Raw genomic sequence first — 16,917 nt, 5'->3', positions numbered from 1 at the left:
TTATTCTGTCATGTTAAGTTTATGTAATTTATAAGTATCGTGTTTATAATGTACAGAGCTGCTGCTGCAGAATAAAAGCCCATTTTCTTGACATCTACTCCCTCGAAATGTGTGAATGTGGCAATAAGCTTGAAACCCAATGAAGGACCAAAACGTTGACTCTTTATTCCTTTCCATAGATGCTGCCTGACCTTCAGAGTTGCTCCAGCATTGTGTGTGTTGCTCTGCATTTCCTCTTCTGTTCATGACTGTCAGGGTGTCCAGTCCATCGAAGCTTTCATAATTATGCCATGCTTCAATCGGACCTGTTTCGAAGAGGCTCACCCAGCTTCTCCATGCCTCTCGGCATCCTTGTCAACTTTCCATTGTATCCCGGCCAATTCCTCACAAAGACCTGTCCCATCCCCAGTGCACCGTGAGTGGGCCAGCTAAAATTTCATACTAATTTACCATTACTTTCTGACCTCAGCCCATCACCCCTACTGGGGAAAGCAACTTGACTGCCAAAACCAATTTGCCAGAGTCCTCTTGTAAACTGTCCGCAGGTATAGCCCATCTTCTAAAATCCTTCCTCTCCCAGGGATGAGATCTCTGGAGCTCCCATTGGTGTTTCTGTAAGCACTGTTTTTTATGGGATGGGACTGATCGTTCCATGCCCAACCACCTTGGTCCCTCAGGATCAACAAAGTATGTCTGTCTGTCTGTTCTATTGCAGCCGAGCCTGGGACCATCCATGGCACAATGGCGGAGTTACTAAGTTATCATGACTACTCCATTTTCCAAGTCCGTTCCCATGGAAATAAACTCCCTGATGAAGGGCCTCAGCCCAAAACATCGACTAGTCATTCCTCTCCTTAGATGCTGCCTGATCTGCTGAGGTCCTGCAGCATTTTGTGTGCAGTGCTCTGGATTCCCAGCATCCGCAGAATCTCTTGTGTTTATATCTAGTTCTTGGTTAATTTTGTTACTGCTAATAATGCCAACCTCTGATAGTTTGAGCATTTGCAACCTGATTTCCCTTTGCTTTTCTACACCAACTGGACCAACTAGATTTTCTAATGTTGGGCCTCATTTTGTTTATCAAAATGCAACACTCCAAGGTCTTACATTTATTTGCCAAATATTTGCCTATTCCATAATTTCATGCTTTCCTTTAATCCTTTAATAACATAGTAACCAGACCAAATCTCTCCAAACAGGTTTAAGATTACTGACATCAAAAGCTATATCCAAATTCCACTCTGATATAATTCTGCCTCGGTCCAGATCAGTGTTGTCGGGCTGTGGAAAAGGTTCAGCAGTCTGGGGAAGTCCACTTAACTTGGTTCCCATTGTGGGAGCACTTTGCTGGCGTGGAATGTGTGCCAAAACTTGTGAGCTGCCCTCAGCACGTCTTTGGGTGTGTTGGTTGCTAATGCAAATGATACGTTCACGGTATGTTTCAATGTACATGTGATACTGTAAATAAATCTGAATTTCACCACCCTCTCCAACCTCAGGAACTCTGAGGCATTCTTTTCACTCATCCATGACCAGGAGACATAGACCTTGAGATATAGGAGCAGAACTAGAATCAGATTTAAAGTCAGGTTTATTATCCCAGGCAGCAGTACAGTGCAAAACGTACAAATTACTATCTTATAATAAAATACAATGTATAAGCAATACAAAGGTTGTGATCGTGGGTTTATTGTCCATTCAGAAATCTGATGGTGGAAGGGAAGAAGCTGTTCCTAAAATGTTGAGTTTGTGACTTTGGTCTCGTGTGCCTCCTCCCTGATGGTAACAATAAGGGCGGGTCCTGGATGGTGAGGGTCCTTGATGATGGATGCTGCCCACGTTGGAGATACCCCTCAAAAAGTCAACTTCAACTTGTGTTCCAACACCGCCAAAATGGGCCAAAGAGAATCCAGTCCTTGCTGCATCCCTATGTGCTTTAAATGGAAGGACACTTCTGAATTTCCCTGCAAAATACCAAGCCATGATATTGTAACAACCTCATCACAAATATGCAAAGAGTTTATAATTCAACATTTTACATTAAGTTTTGAATATTGGGTTCAGCTTTGGAATATTGAGATTTGCTTTAGAATATTGGGTTCTGCTTTGGTTGTTCTGCTCTAGGAAAGATGCCATGAAGTTAGAGTGCAGAGGAGATTTACCAGGATGTTGCAAGGACATGAGAGTCTGTGTTACAGAGAGAGATTGAGCAGACTAGGACTTTACTCATCAGAGTATAAAAGAATGAGGGATGTCCTTGCTGAGGTATGAAAAATCATGTCAAGCATAGAACGGGTGAATGGACACAGTCATTTCACCAGTATTGCAGAATCAAAAGCTAGCGGGCATGGGTTTAATGTAAAAGGGGAAAGATTTAATATAAGTCTGAGAATCAACTTTTTAACCCATAGGATAGTTTTTATACAGAATGAGTTGCTAGAGAAAGTGGTTGAGACAAGTACAGTACTGAGCAAAAGTCTCAGGCACATGGATACCTATATATATATAACAATGGTGCCTAAGACTTCTGCACAGAAATGTATTTGTCAACATGGATCAGAAAACAAGCTTGTAAATCTGGCGGGAGCAAACAATGTTGGGATTGGCAAGGGTGGATTGCTATGGTTGGTAGTAAAGGAGTGCCAGGGATGAGGGTTGGCACGGGATGAGACAGCAGGCAAGGTCATTTGATTCCAAACAATTGGTTTATTGATCATTACAGAATGACTCTCTGGTGCTTCCCGCTCCCTCCCCTTTCTCTTCCCCTTTTCCCAACCATGATTCCCCTCTCCCTGCCCCCTTTCCCACTCTCAGTCCACAATAGAGACCCAGATCAGAATCAGGTTTATCATCACTCACATATGCCATGTATTTTTGTTTTGTAGGAGTCCAGTGCAAAACATAAATTTACTACAGTACTGTGTGAAGGTCTTGGGCACCCTAGCTATATATATGTGCCTAAGGCTTTTGTACAGGACTGTAGATTAACAGCATTTTATTTTATTTAGTGCTACAGCACAGAACAGACACTTCCTGTCCAACAAGCTGCACAGTCCAGCAACCCACCTATTTAACCCCGGCCTAATCACAAGACAATTTACAATGACCAATTAAACTACTAACTGGTACTGCTTTGGACTGTGGGAGGAAACTGGAGCACCCAGAGGAGACCCACACAATTCACAGGGAAAACATACAAAGTCCTTACAAACAGCAGCAGGAATTGAACCGGGGTCGCTGGCTCTGTAATAACACACGCTAACCACGACATTACCTTGTCAATATTTAAAAGAAACTTGGACAGGGACATGATTTAGAGGAAGGGTTCCCAAACTCTTGGACCCTTACCATTAACTGAGGGGTCCATAGACCGCAGTTGGGACCCCTGGTTGAGAGGGATACGGGCTAAACTCAGATAAATGGAACTAGTTTGGATGGGCATCTTGACTAGCATGAATCAGATGGGCTGAAGGGTCTGCTTCTGTGTAGTATTAGTCTACAACTCAACTCCATTCGTGCATTTTCATAATCTGAGGGAGAGACTGATTGAATTTCCTGTGACCATCAATTACGCCTTCTACGACAAAGTTGGTCTGACCATAAACTCAAGTGTTACTGCAAATGCTGGGAATTTGGAGCAACACACAAAAAATGCTGGAGGAACTCAGCAGGTCAGGCAGCATCTATGGAGAGGAATAAACAGTCGACATTTCAGGTCCCATGAGCGGGATGTTGTACTGGGTTGAGACAAGGTTAAAGTGACGGGGAAATAGATGGGTATGGTGTGATAGAGGGGGAGCAAAAGAAGGACAAACACAGGAGGTTCTGAAGATGCTGGAAATCCAGTGCAATACACACAAAATGGTGCAGGAACTCAGGTCAGGCAGCATCTATGCAGGGGAATAAATAATCAACATTTCAGTCTGAGACCTTTCATCAGAACTCCTAATGGTTACTCACACACTTATAGAACGTAGAACAGTACAGCCTAAGGACAGGCCCTACCAAACAAATTAATAATCAAACAGCTGATTAAACTAATCCCTCTGCCTACACAACATCCATATCCTTCCATTTTCCTCACATTGATGTGCCTTTCTAAACATCTCCTAATAGCCCCTAATTTATCTGCCTCTCCCACCACCCCAGGCAGCGCATTCTGTGGACCCAACACTGTGTAAAAAAAAACTTGCCCCTTGCGTCTCCTTTGAAATGAGCCCCTCTCACACATTCCCTCTGGTGCTCCACGTGCGGCCTCACTGGAGTTTTACAAAGTTGGAATGTAACTTCCTGACCTTTGAACTCAACGTCTCAACTAATAAAGGCAATCATGCCATATGCCTCCTTAACTACTCTATCAACCTGTGTAGCCGCTTTCAGGGAGCTGTGAACTTGGATGTTTGATCAGATTTTGCTCGTAATCTTGTTGAAAAGAGAGGTAAAGACGATGGTTCTTGAAGTCCGAAGTCCCAATTCATCCCAAAGTGCTCCTCAGTTCTTGAAATCTCACCAGGGCAGGAACATCTGAAGTACTGCAGCCTGCTTATGGAAGGCAAGCTCCCAGGGAAGGCAGTGAGGTCATGTCCAGATGACCTACCTGAGAAATAAACACCGTAGAACCATTCATGTCCCATTAATTGTCATCGCACCCTTAAGGCAACATCTCTGGCAAGGCAAGACTCCACTAGAGCGGCACGTAGAGGCAAACCAGGACACTTCCTTGAAGTGGGATGGGAAGCCACAACTTTTTGACTCAGAGGAGAATGGCTTGCCAGCTGAGCCGAGCTGCCACATTAGTCACACTTGGACCATGATGCAGGGAAGCACATCTTCTGGTAACTATTTCGAGCACCCAATTATCCAGCCAGAACTAAAAGTTCTGTAGAAATGGATCAACTTGGTGTGTGTGAGTGTAGGTTTGAGTACCTCTGCTCAGAGCGGAGAAGGAAAATCCAGAATGGAACTACCGTGAAACTTCAGGTCTTGCACCGGCAGTGCACAAAGGCCTTCAAGTGCAGAAGGGGCACTCCCTCTCACAGACCCAAACTTCAAAGTAAAATTTATTACAATGTACGCATACACTGCGTGGTTACTTTATTAGCTACCTCCTGTACCTTGTAAAGTGGCCACTGAGAGCTTGTCTCTGGTCTTCTGCTGCTGTAGCCCGTCCACTTCAAGGTTCAGCGTGTTGTGTGTTCAGAGACGCTCTTCTGCACACTGCTGTTGCAATGTGTAGTTACTTGAATTACTGTCCCCTTCCTATCAGTTTGAACCAGTCCAGCCACTTAGATCATATTTCATCCCCATTATGATATTTGGTTGGAACAACTAATGAACCTCTTGACCACGTCTGTATACTTTTATGTATTGAGTTGCTGCCACATGATTGGCTGGTTAGATATTTGCATTAACGAGCTGGTGTACCTAGTGAAGTGGCCATATATTACCCTGATATTGAACTGAACTGGAAGCAAGTCATTTCCAACCCAAAAGGCTGAAGGAAGGCTTTATAAGGCATTGGTTAGACCACATTTGGAGTACTGTGTTTGTATTGGAGACTGTCGAGAGGAGGTTCAGAAGAATTATCTCAGGAATGAAAGGGTTAACATATGAGGAGTGCTTGATGTCTCTGGGATTGTACTCACTGTAGCTTAGAAGAATGAGAGAAGATCTCATGGAAACCATTCAACATTGAATGGCCAACAAAGAGAGAATGTTTCCAACAGTGGGAGAGTCTAAGACCAGAGGGCGCAGCCACAGAATACAAGGATGTCCATTTAGAACAGAGACGAGGAGGAATTTCTTCAGCCAGAGGGTGGTGAATCTGTGAATTCTGTAGAGGCCAAGTCATTGTGTGTATCTAAAGTGATGATTGACAGGTTTTTGACTACCGAAGCCATCAAAGATTATGGGGAGAAGGCAGGAGAATGGGGTTGAGCTTAGAAATAAATTAGCCATGACAAAATGGTGGGTCAGGATTGTGGGCTGAATGGCCTAATTCTGTTCCTTTGGCTTATGGTGTTAAGTCTAAGCAGAAGATGAAGAGGGAAAAAAGGTGATAATATCCTCCAGAACATTCACATCTCTTGTTGTGATCCTGTATCTTTCCTCACTGTGATCCATGCTAATCTCTCCAAGTTTAGCAAAGAATCAGCTGTGGTATGCTCCCTTCCAGTCCCACATGCTTACCCCTGGCATCCAACAGCCTAAAGGATCTCTCCTTCTCCACATTGTCCCTGTGCTTCTTAACCACATTCAGATCCTCAGCAATAGAATCGATCAACAGAGCCTGGGTTTCCATACATGCTCTGATGAGACCCAGCTCTACTTTACCAGCAACACACATAAAATGCTGGTGGAACACAGCAGGCCAGGCAGCATCTATAGGGAGAAGCACTGTCGACGAACAACAACACACACAAAATGCTGGTGGAACACAGCAGGCCAGGCAGCATCTATAGGGAGAAGCACTGTCGACGAACAACAACACACATAAAATGCTGGTGGAACACAGCAGGTCAGGCAGCATCTATAGGGAGAAGCACTGTCGACGAGCAGCAATACACACAAAATGCCGGTGGAACACAGCAGGCCAGGCAGCATCTATAGGGAGAAGCACTGTCGACGAACAACAACACACACAAAATGCTGGTGGAACACAGCAGGCCAGGCAGCATCCACAGGGAGAAGCACTGTCGACGAACAACAACACACACAAAATGCTGGTGGAACACAGCGGGCCAGGCAGCATCTATAGGGAGAAGCGATGTCGACGAACAACAACACACACTTGCTGAGCTCCTGCAGCAGTTTGTGGATGTTCCAGCATCTGCAGAACCTCTTTATGTGACAGAATAGGAACTCAACAGGTCAGGCGGCATCTATCAGAGTCGATGTTTCTGGCCGAGACCCTTCATCAGGACTTCCTCGTGTTCTACCTTAGTTCAGTTTTCCTCATGTTCTACTTTACCAGCACCGCTCTACCTTGTCTGACTGCTTCCTCCACATCCGATACTGGTGGGGAAAAGAATTCCTTCATCAAAATGGAGGAAAGATCAAAGTCAATCTCAAAAATCCCTTCCCATGTTTCCTTATAACATGGAAGGAGGCTACTTGGCTCATCAAGTCCCTGCTAGCCTTAGGAGCAATCTCATCAATCCTACCTTCCTAATGACTGTATTTCCCCGTAACCTGTACTCTCCTTCCTGCAGTCTTCTCAGCTTCTAGCTCCCCTACCACCCTTCGGGAGGAGAATTAACCCAGCAAAACCACTTCTTTGGTAAGTGGGAGAAATGTAAATCGGAATCAGATTTATTATCACTGACATATTCAGTACAATTTATTGTTTTGTGGCAGCAGAACAACGCAATGCATTCAAAAATACTATAAGTTACAATAAGAAATAACTGAGGCCTCTGTTGGTCGCGGTCAACCATGAATGTTGCATCCTAGCTGTCTAGGTACGCAAGCCTGGGCAGTACAATATGGAGAGCAAGCTGTTGGCCATGTAGCAAGCTCCCCCTCTCCACTCATTTGATGAGCTCAAAGGAACAGCAGAGACCGATACAGTTTGGTATCAGCAGCATCACAGGAGTTGCCAGTCAGCGTTGAGTCCAACATAGGGTTGCCTTAGGGACTCCAGCTCTGGATTATTCCCTGCGTTTTACTCCTGAAGCCTTCCCCATGACTGTGTGTAGCCAGAAGGCAGCGGAGGTTTGAGATCAGAGTTTTCCTCCTCCTCGGTGAGCTGCCAACCATGGCTGACAAGTCCCAACTGCCCGAAGTGACTGGTCTCAAGCTGCCAGTAACCTACTTTTGCTCCTTCTCCCGTCAGTAGAAATGGTTCTACTGGGCTTAGTAGCTAAGCCACATGTGAAGGCTTGGAACTGGGCTAAATAGTGAGGTGGTGTTCTTTGGTTCATGGACCATTCAGAAATCTGATGGCAGAGGTGAAGAAGCTGTTCCTAAAACATTGAATGTGCATCCCCAGGCTCCACTACTCCTCCCTGAGAGGGCATGTCCTGGGTAATAGTGCCCTTAATGATTATGCTGCCCTCTCAAGGCACTACATTTTTGTGGACGTCTTCCATGGTGGGGCCTCCAAGAAGACCACAAGCTTGTCCTAGGGTTTGGAGGCTTGCGTGCCTCAGCGACCAAGGGAACTACATTGGCTGGAGTCAGGGCTTTTTGCTTTGGCTCTTGGTAGGGTCACCCATGCCGAACAGGTCAAAGGGTCAAACAGGTCAAAGGACCAGACTAAGAGTGGTCCACCGGTCCTCCAGGTTCAGGGGTTCAGCTCAGGTCTAACAACCCTGACTGGTAAAACAAAACTGTTATGGAAACAGTAATGAGTCCTGTTACATCTAAGTGCGACGGTATTCCTGAGTCTCCACCCGGGACTTGCATGACTGACGGTAGTGAAAACCGAGAGGAAGCCCTGTACAACATCTGGGAGATGGAGGAACGTCACTGCTGCTCGAAATGTCAGCTGTGTAAAGGGCAGTAAATTGATGGTGGGGATGCTCGTGCCATGGTGGAGCTGGCTGAGTTTGCAACGGTAACTCCTGAGTGACAAGGAGACCATGTAGACGGTTCTGGGGGCCAGATAGCTGGAAGTGTAAGACAGCCACACTACCTGCCACCACACCGAGCCGCCCCTTAGCCCAAGCCACAGATTCCAATGCTGAAAGTTGATGCAGGCTGTGTGTCACTTCAGTGAACCTCAAATCACACTACCTGGTCTTCACTAAGGTAGCGTGATGCTACTACAGCTCGGGCACTGGAGTTCCGAGTTCAATTCTGGCGTCCTCTGTCAGGAGTTTGTATGTTCCTCCCGTGAGCGTGTGGTTTTCCTCCAGGTGCTTGGGATCCCTCCTACAGTTCAAAGATGTCCTGGTTAGTAGGTTAATTAGCCATTGTAAATTGTCAGGTTACATGGGTGGATTACTAACAGTGCGTTTATCAGGCTAGAAGGAGCTGTTCCACGCGGTATCCCTAAATAAATCAAAATACAAGAAATTTTCCATCTCGGCAACATCTCCTTGCCCAGTGCTGAAGCCATCACCAACGCATTTGTCACATCTACAGATAACTATTCCAAAGCTTCTCTGACCTACTCTCAATCACCATAACCTTGAGATCACCAAAACACTGTTGTCTACTTGCTAACCTACACTGTCCCTGTTTCACCCATAAGACCCGCTAGCTGATCGAAGCTGACTTATGGTTAAAGAACGCCTCCACTTTAAAACTCTTATTTGCAAATCTCCTGAGGGCCCTGATCCAGTTCTGCTCTATAAGCTCCTCACTGGATGAGAGACACTTCTTCACTGGGCTCCTTGACTTTCCTCATTGTCAGGTTCGGGAACAGTTATTACCCCTCAACCATCAGGCTCTTGAACGGAAGGGGATAACTTCATTCAGCTTCACTCACCTCATCACTGAAATGTTCCCACAACCTATGGACTCACTTTCAAAGACTCTTCACCTCAAGTTTCAATTTTTATTGCTTACTTATTTATTATTATCACATCTTTCTTTTTGTATTTTGCGCAGTTTGTGCCTTTTGCACACCAGTTGAACACCGAAGTTGGTGTGGTCTTTCATTGATTCTGTTATGGTCTTTATCTTTTACATTTATTGCCTATGCCCGCAAAACTATGAATCTGAGGGTTGTATATGGTGACATATATATGCATCTCATTGTATGATGACTGATGTGATGTACACTTGATGAATAAATCTGAACCTGAATTTGAATTCAGATTTGGAGAGCTTTTCGAAGAAGTCATCAGGTAAGTTGATGAAAAAGGCTGCGGATATTGTCTACAAGGACTTTATAAGGCTTTTGACAAGGTTTCACATGGGAGGTTGGTCGAAAAGGTTAATTTGCTTGGCATTCAGGATGTGGTAGACATTGGCTGCTCTGGAGAAGCCGGAGAGTGGTGGTAGATGGTTGTCTCTCTGACTGGAAGCCTGTGACTGGTGGTGTGCTGCAGGAGATGGTCCAGCTGAAAAAATGGCAGATGAAATTTAATGCAGACCAGTGTGAGGTGTTGCACTTTGGGAGGACAAACCAGAATAGGACTTGCATGGTGAGCAGTAGGGCACTGAGGAGTGCAGTAGAACAGAGGAACCTGGGTAAACAAGTGTATAATTTCTTGAAATTGGCACCACAGGTAGATAGAGCCATAAAGAAAGCTTTTGGCGTGTTGGCCTTCGTAAATATTGAATACAGGAGTTGGGATGTTATGTTGAGGTTGTATAAGACATTGGTGAGGCCTAATGTGGAATGGTGTGCAGTTCTAGTCACCTACCAATAAGAAAGATATTAATAAGTTCGAAAGAGTACAGAGAAAATTTACAAGGATGTTGCTGGGATTTGAGGACCTGAGTTATAGGGAAAAGTTGAATAGATTAGGACTTTATTCCCTGGACAGTGGGAGAATGAGTGGAAACTTGGCAGGGGTATGCAAAATTATGAGGGGGATAGACAGGGTAAATGCAAGCAGGCTTTTTTTTTCACTGAGGTTGGGCGAGACTAGAAGCACAGGTCATGGGTTAAGGGTGAAAGGTGAAATGTTTAAGGGGAATAAGAAGGGGAACTTCTACACTTGGGGAATGGGGAGAAGGTGGAACGAACAGCCAGCCCAACTGGTGGATTTCAACATTTAAGAGAAATTTGGAAAGGCTATGAAAGGCTGTGGTCTGGGTGCAGGTTGATGGTGCTAGGCAACATAATAGTTCAATGTGGTAGATGGGTTGAAGGGTCTTTTTCGGTGCTGTAGTGTTCTATGCCTCTATGACTATGAATCTGAACTTGGTGGTATATTTTCTTTGATAACCTTTCTGTAAATTACTTTGGGGTATTCCACTGTATTAAAGGCCCTTCCTAAACACAATCTGTTGATATTTTAGACGCCCGTTGGTATGAACATCGAATTCTTCAACTTCCGGTAATTCCCTCCCTCTCCCTTCCCCCATCCCACTCTCACTCTGCCTTCTCTTCCAGCTGCCCATCACCTCTCTCATGATTCTGCCTCCTTCTACTACCCATAGTGCTTTCCCCTTAGATTCCTTCTCCACCTCTCCTGCCTATCGCCTCCCAGCTTCCCCTCCCCCTCTCCTTGATCTTTCCTCTGATTGGTCTTTCACCTGGCACCTACCAACCTTCTCCTTCCCACCCTCCCCCAACCTTCTTTATAGGGCCCCTGCCCCCTCCCTCTTCAGTCCTGACAAAGGGTCTCGGCCCAAAACGTTGACTGCTCGTTTCAACAGATGCTGCCCGACCTGCTGAGTTCATCCAGCTTGTTTGTACATGTTGATTTGACCACAGCATCTGCATTGTACTTTGTGTTTACTTTTTGAAAATAATAGTCTGAACTTCACAACATTAGTCTTTTCATTCAGCATTCAGCTTTATCTCGCACTCCAAGAATATTTCAACATGTATTTGGATGAGGCCTTGACTCACCAAGTCCATAAACTGAGTTAATGATTAATGGAATTCATGTACATGGGTCGTTGAAGGTCTGCATGGAATTGTGGGCTGAAGAGCCGATTTCTGTGGTGTGCGACTCTGTCTTCTTTGTCACCAAAGGAGTTTTAAGGACATAATAAAAGGCACCAAAGATGTTAATGATAATTAATGAAGGTAATCATTACATTCAAGGAATAATTTGAGCCTGTTACAGTTCAAAGCTAAAGGCAGTAATTACAGCAGTCTGCTATACACTCTGTGGCCACTTTATTAGGTATACCAGAACACCTGCTCATTAATGCAATAATCCAGTCAATCATGCGGTGGCAACTGAATGCATAAGAGCATGCAGACGTGGCCAAGAGGTTTAGTTGTTGTTCAGACCAAACATCAGAATGGGGGGAAAATGTGATCTAAGTGACTTTGACCGTGGGATGATTATTGGTGCCAGACGGGGTGGTTTGAGTATCTCAGAAACTGCTGATCTCCTGGGGTTTTCACCCACAGCAGTTTCTAGAGTTTATAGAGAATTGTGTGGTGAACAAAAAGATACCCAGTTCTGTGGGCAAGAACACCTTGTTCATGAGAGAAGTCAGAGGAGAATGGCCAGACTGGTTCAAGCTGACAGGAAGGTGACGGTAACTCAGATAACCACACGTTACAACAGTGGTGTGCAGAAGAGCATCTCTGAATGCACAACAAGTTGAATGTTTAAGTGGATGGGCTACAGCAGCAGAAGACCATGAACGTACACTCTGTGGCCACTTCATTATGTATGGGAGGTGCCTGATGAAGTGGCTACTGAATGTATACTAAAGGTACTTCTTAATTATAATCTGTTTTATTGTAGAATGCATTGTATGAGAAGACAAGGGGGTAGGTCTGAAATTGTCTGAAATGCACAACAATACCAGCCTTTTGTACTGATGCTCTTTCTTTATCTCATCTCAAGAATTTTTTAAAATCTGTTTGGTTGATCTCTCATTCACAAAGGCACAGGACACAAACTGAGTGCTGATTAATGGGTCCTTGATGGTCAGCAGGGGATCGAGGGCCGAATGGCTTATTTCTGTGCTATTCGTTGATGGATTCTTGATTGGTCAGGGCATCAAGGGATATGGGATGAAGGCAGAAGATTGGGGCTGAGAGGAAAATTGGATTAGCCATGATGGAGCAGACTCAATGGGCCAAATGGCCTAATTCTGCTCCTATATCTTATGGTCTTATAGGATTCTATCTTCTTTTGTGTGCTCCATCACAAAAGAGCTTTAAGAGCATAATAAACAGCATCAAAGTTGTTAACGTTAATTATTGAAAGTAATCATTAAATTGGGGGATTAATATGAGCCTGTAGCATTTCAATGCTAAAGACAATAATTAGAGCAGGCTGCTGTATGTGTCAATTAGGGTTGGCATGGCCAAGCCACCAGACTGAAAACTTCTGTGGATCTGGCAAATGTTAGTGCACTCAAATCATGTGTCAAGTGTGGAGATATTCCCGTGAAGCTACTTTAAACCCTGCAGTTTTTGAACAGGGTAGGTCACACCTGTTACTGAACTTGATAGAAGACTTATTTATAAACTTTCAGCCCGGGTTTCTTTCTGAACTTTAATATGCTGACGTCTAGCGAGATGGAGAACTGGGCATCGAAATGACTGTTTATTGAATGCTTTTTAAAACAGCTACTCGTCACTGCTGAATCCTTCTGCATGTGCTCCGTAAAGCCATCAACGGCCATGCCTTCTGGAGGTGCCTCTTAAAATACTAAATCCCGGATAAGGACATTTGGGGCTGCTTATCTAAACATTCTGCACAAAATGTTTCCCTTTCACAAAAACATTCAAACCCTGCCTTTGATGTGCAAAACTTCAGTCCTTTCAAATATTCGTTTTGCCTGACAAAAATAACCCGGGACAAAGTCTAATTAAGTCAAAGGTAACATTTCTTTTCCTCTGGGTTTCATAATTCATCCGGACTGTCTCTGGAAAAAGAACCATAAAAGGATAAAAAAATAATCGTAATTAAATGCACATTATGCATTCGGTCTCGGGGTGAAGTGGCAACAAAGTTGTTTGAGTTATTCTGGAATCTGAAACAAATTTGATTCCATTTATTGGGGGGTCCCAACTAGAACTCATTCAGACCTTTGGGGTCTAGAGTATTTTTTTCTGTCGAAAGGCCACAGATTCGTACGGTTCATCTCCGTTTTCAACTTATGACAGATGACTAGACAGGTGGTGCTTGGTGTGTTTGTCGAGAGGGATCAGCTTCTCCCGCAGAAAGGGGGGAATTTGAAGCTCGGTAGTCGCTGATACGACAGTTTTCCCCAAAGCAAATTCCTCCTCAACCGTAAACGAATAACACCCCAACTCCTCACGAAACGAGACACACGCGCACATTTTATACAACCCGGGATTCTTGACAGTGGGAGCCTGTCCAAGACATACATTCGATGTTTAAAATTAGATGAGACTGGTTTTTATGTCCCGGGCATCTGACAAACGCGTAGTAAACTGCAAACTAGTGATCTTAACACGTGAGATTTCGACATCGCACGCATTTCTTTCCAACTTGACAGAACATTTCGGCTGTTGCCTTTTGGAAAAAAAAAGTATATATTTATATCTGGTGACTGTTGGGAAACGACCTTGATAGGGTCGTCTGCAGCATTCTTAATGGCGCGAACAGGCGGGGCACTTAATCAAGGTTGGATTCAGTTATTTTTCGGAGTTAAACATGCCCCTTTCAATATACCTGTGGCTACCGGTTTTAGTTTCTTTCAATGTCAGTGTTTAACGTTGGATAAATTCACAACCTTGTTCTTTGCATCCTTTAGACAAGACGTTACAATTTTACACAAGTACGGATTGGGGCTAAATAGGGTGGTGCCCGGTTTTTTTTTTACATTTGGGAATTGAGTGAAATTGAAGGCTGTGTGGGGGAGGCGGAGAGATGGGGGGCACCTTTTTAATGGGTTGCTGGCACTAGAGGTGCTAATCACACAGTCCGCCTTCTCTCAGTTCGACCCCCGACCCATTTATCTAAAAAGAAAAACAAATTTCACGGCATTCGCCAGAGATATCAAAACTGATTCTGATTCTGATTCAAAATTATATTCTCGGTATTTCTGAAGCGACCTACATCCTCCAAATGTGATGGAAATCATTCCAATAAACAACAAAATTACATTTATCAAAATATATTAAATACACGGAATCAGTGACAAATTTTGACTTGAATTCAAATGTTGCTTTAACTTACACTGAAAGTATTAACTGTAACTGAGTGACAGTTGCAGGCAGTTTGATTAAAAATAATCTTACTGTTCAAAAGGTTGTGCTGACGCGAGTCTTGGAAACATCTGTGTGCCTTTTAATTGAAGAACTTTGGAGGGGTAGATGAGAGAGTAGTCTCTTGGACAGATAGAGAATTTGGAGTTTTAGGAGCAAAATATTAAAGAATTGCTTCTGTAAATTGTTTGCATAGTCAGTTGTTAATTTCCTGATTAATTCAGGAGGAGATCAGATTACTTCCTCCATTGGGGGCGGGAAAGAGTGCACGGTGACCCGTGCCGTTCGGCGTGTCCTCTTCCGGAGCAATCCGAGAGCTAAAAGCACCCCAATGTCACTTTTTAACCAGATCTTAGAAGGGGAGAAAAGTATAGATCTCACTTCACTGCGCTTTTTTAAAATTACAGACATTCACAGATAGATTTCAATATCAGCAGCTTCTGACTTTCTAAACCAGCCTTGGATCCACTCGCGGAGTTTAACTTTGATGTGCAATTGTCTCGTTCTTTGCCCCCACCCCACCCCACCCCCGCGTGCTATTTATAGATGACTCTGGTAATATAAATACCCCTGCTCTTCCAGCATCCGAAGAGTTCACAAGAAAGAGAGAGGTCGTTTCACCTATTGCAAATTCTGTTTCAGGGGAGTTCAAGTGCGGGTCGAAAAATCGATTCTTTTCTGTGTTTCCTGTCGTTCTATTTTGCACAGATCAGCATCGAAGACGCCTGGGTAAAGACTAGCTATCATATTAAAAAAAATGACAATAACACCACTAAACACAGCAGCAAAGAATAACTGGCCACTGCTCCTTAATTACTCCGAAGGCATTCATTTGCAAAAAAAAGCCTGAACCTGCTCTCGATTTAGCTGCTCACTGTTTTTGTCCGGGACTCGGCATTACGGTGTTAAAATGTACCAATTCTAGCTTATTCCGTTTCGTAATATTGAACTGTCAATATTAAATCAGGGTTATGAATTCGTTTATTAAAAAAACAGAACTGATAAATACCAATTTGGGCCTTTCCATATAACTTGTTCATAATTCTGCTAAAGAAATGTCACTGCACACATATTAATATAATATCCCAAGGTCTATGTGCAATACTCATATTGATTGCATTTATTAGACTCCAGGGAGAGAAAATAATTCTTGAAAGTGGTGGATAACCGGCAGCCAAACAGTGCCGGGCTCACTGGGACAAACTTAACCCTTTGATTGCTATGGTAACCAATTGCGACTCGGATCTTCAATTAGAAATGATCTGTGTTTTTTTTTTGGTATGGTAAACAAGCCTGTCCGTTGTACTGGGTTGCCAATGGTCACGCCATGTTAATTACACTTCCGTGTTGTGGCAATAACAAACCCCCCCATGCAGCGAGTTGCAGCGTAGTCCGTACTATTTTTCGTTAAATGTTGATGTGTACGCACCGGCCGTCATTTCAACATATTCTCACCCGCTGCATTTATCAGGAAGGGTTGCTCCGTGCTTTCGATCCCGGGGAGATCTCAAGGTGGGGTTAATTTCATCTGTTAACGGCACTAGTTCATAAAAAGAACCCCCTTTCCTCTTGTCCACATTCCATCCCCGTGTCCTGGCCTTTTATCCCCGGCAAGGTGAATTCCTAATGTATCCAGTCATTTTCCAGGCAAAGTCAACTCTGGAATCACTTTGTAATGTAAATACGGTCTTGGTATCTCTACAGGTTTTTATATATACATCTAATAACCGAGCAATGATCATTATTCAGTGGAAGCGTGACAAATTAGTTTGATTCCAACTCAGCAAGATGGTAATAGTATCGGCATTTTATTATTCCCTAACTCTCCTCAAAAAAGCATCAAAGCAACATAATGACAATTATCACAAATTAGAATGAATTTATTCTTATTTCAGCATTTTGAAGCCTTTGGCAAAAATGATATTAAAATAACAGACAGGCTGACGGAGCGCGGTTATGACTGTTTACCCCCCGCTACTTCTCGCTCAGGTATTTCTTTCCCCGCGCCTTCTCATCTCTGCCGTCTTTATCCAGCGCTGAGCAGCGACAGAGCGGATTGAAACAGCCCGGCGTCCCAGTGAAACCTTCCGTCCTTTGTCGTTTGACAATATTGATGTTCATTAAACAGGGCGTCAATGTGTCCTAGT

At 43.9% G+C, this 16,917-nt stretch overlaps 1 long non-coding RNA gene across 4 annotated transcripts; it reads right to left on the bottom strand.

The window, feature by feature from the left end:
* Nucleotides 1-1,573: 1,573 nt before the first annotated feature.
* Nucleotides 1,574-15,462, bottom strand: LOC132382225 (uncharacterized). Of its 4 annotated transcripts, none has more exons than XR_009508240.1 (4): nt 14,742-15,462; nt 11,474-11,585; nt 8,737-8,874; nt 1,574-1,964 (listed from the first exon to the last, which is right to left on the bottom strand). It is a non-coding gene; the product is annotated as an uncharacterized LOC132382225 (long non-coding RNA). The 4 variants fall into 4 exon arrangements; XR_009508241.1 differs by having other exon boundaries at nt 14,804-15,462; XR_009508239.1 differs by lacking the exon at nt 11,474-11,585 and having other exon boundaries at nt 14,804-15,250.
* Nucleotides 15,463-16,917: the final 1,455 nt, after the last annotated feature.

This window comes from Hypanus sabinus, chromosome 27 (assembly GCF_030144855.1).
Source record: "Hypanus sabinus isolate sHypSab1 chromosome 27, sHypSab1.hap1, whole genome shotgun sequence".
In the NCBI taxonomy this organism is placed as follows: Eukaryota; Metazoa; Chordata; class Chondrichthyes; order Myliobatiformes; family Dasyatidae; genus Hypanus; species Hypanus sabinus.
The sequence above is the reverse complement of the archived record's forward strand: the minus strand, read 5'-3'. Positions and strand labels throughout refer to the sequence as shown.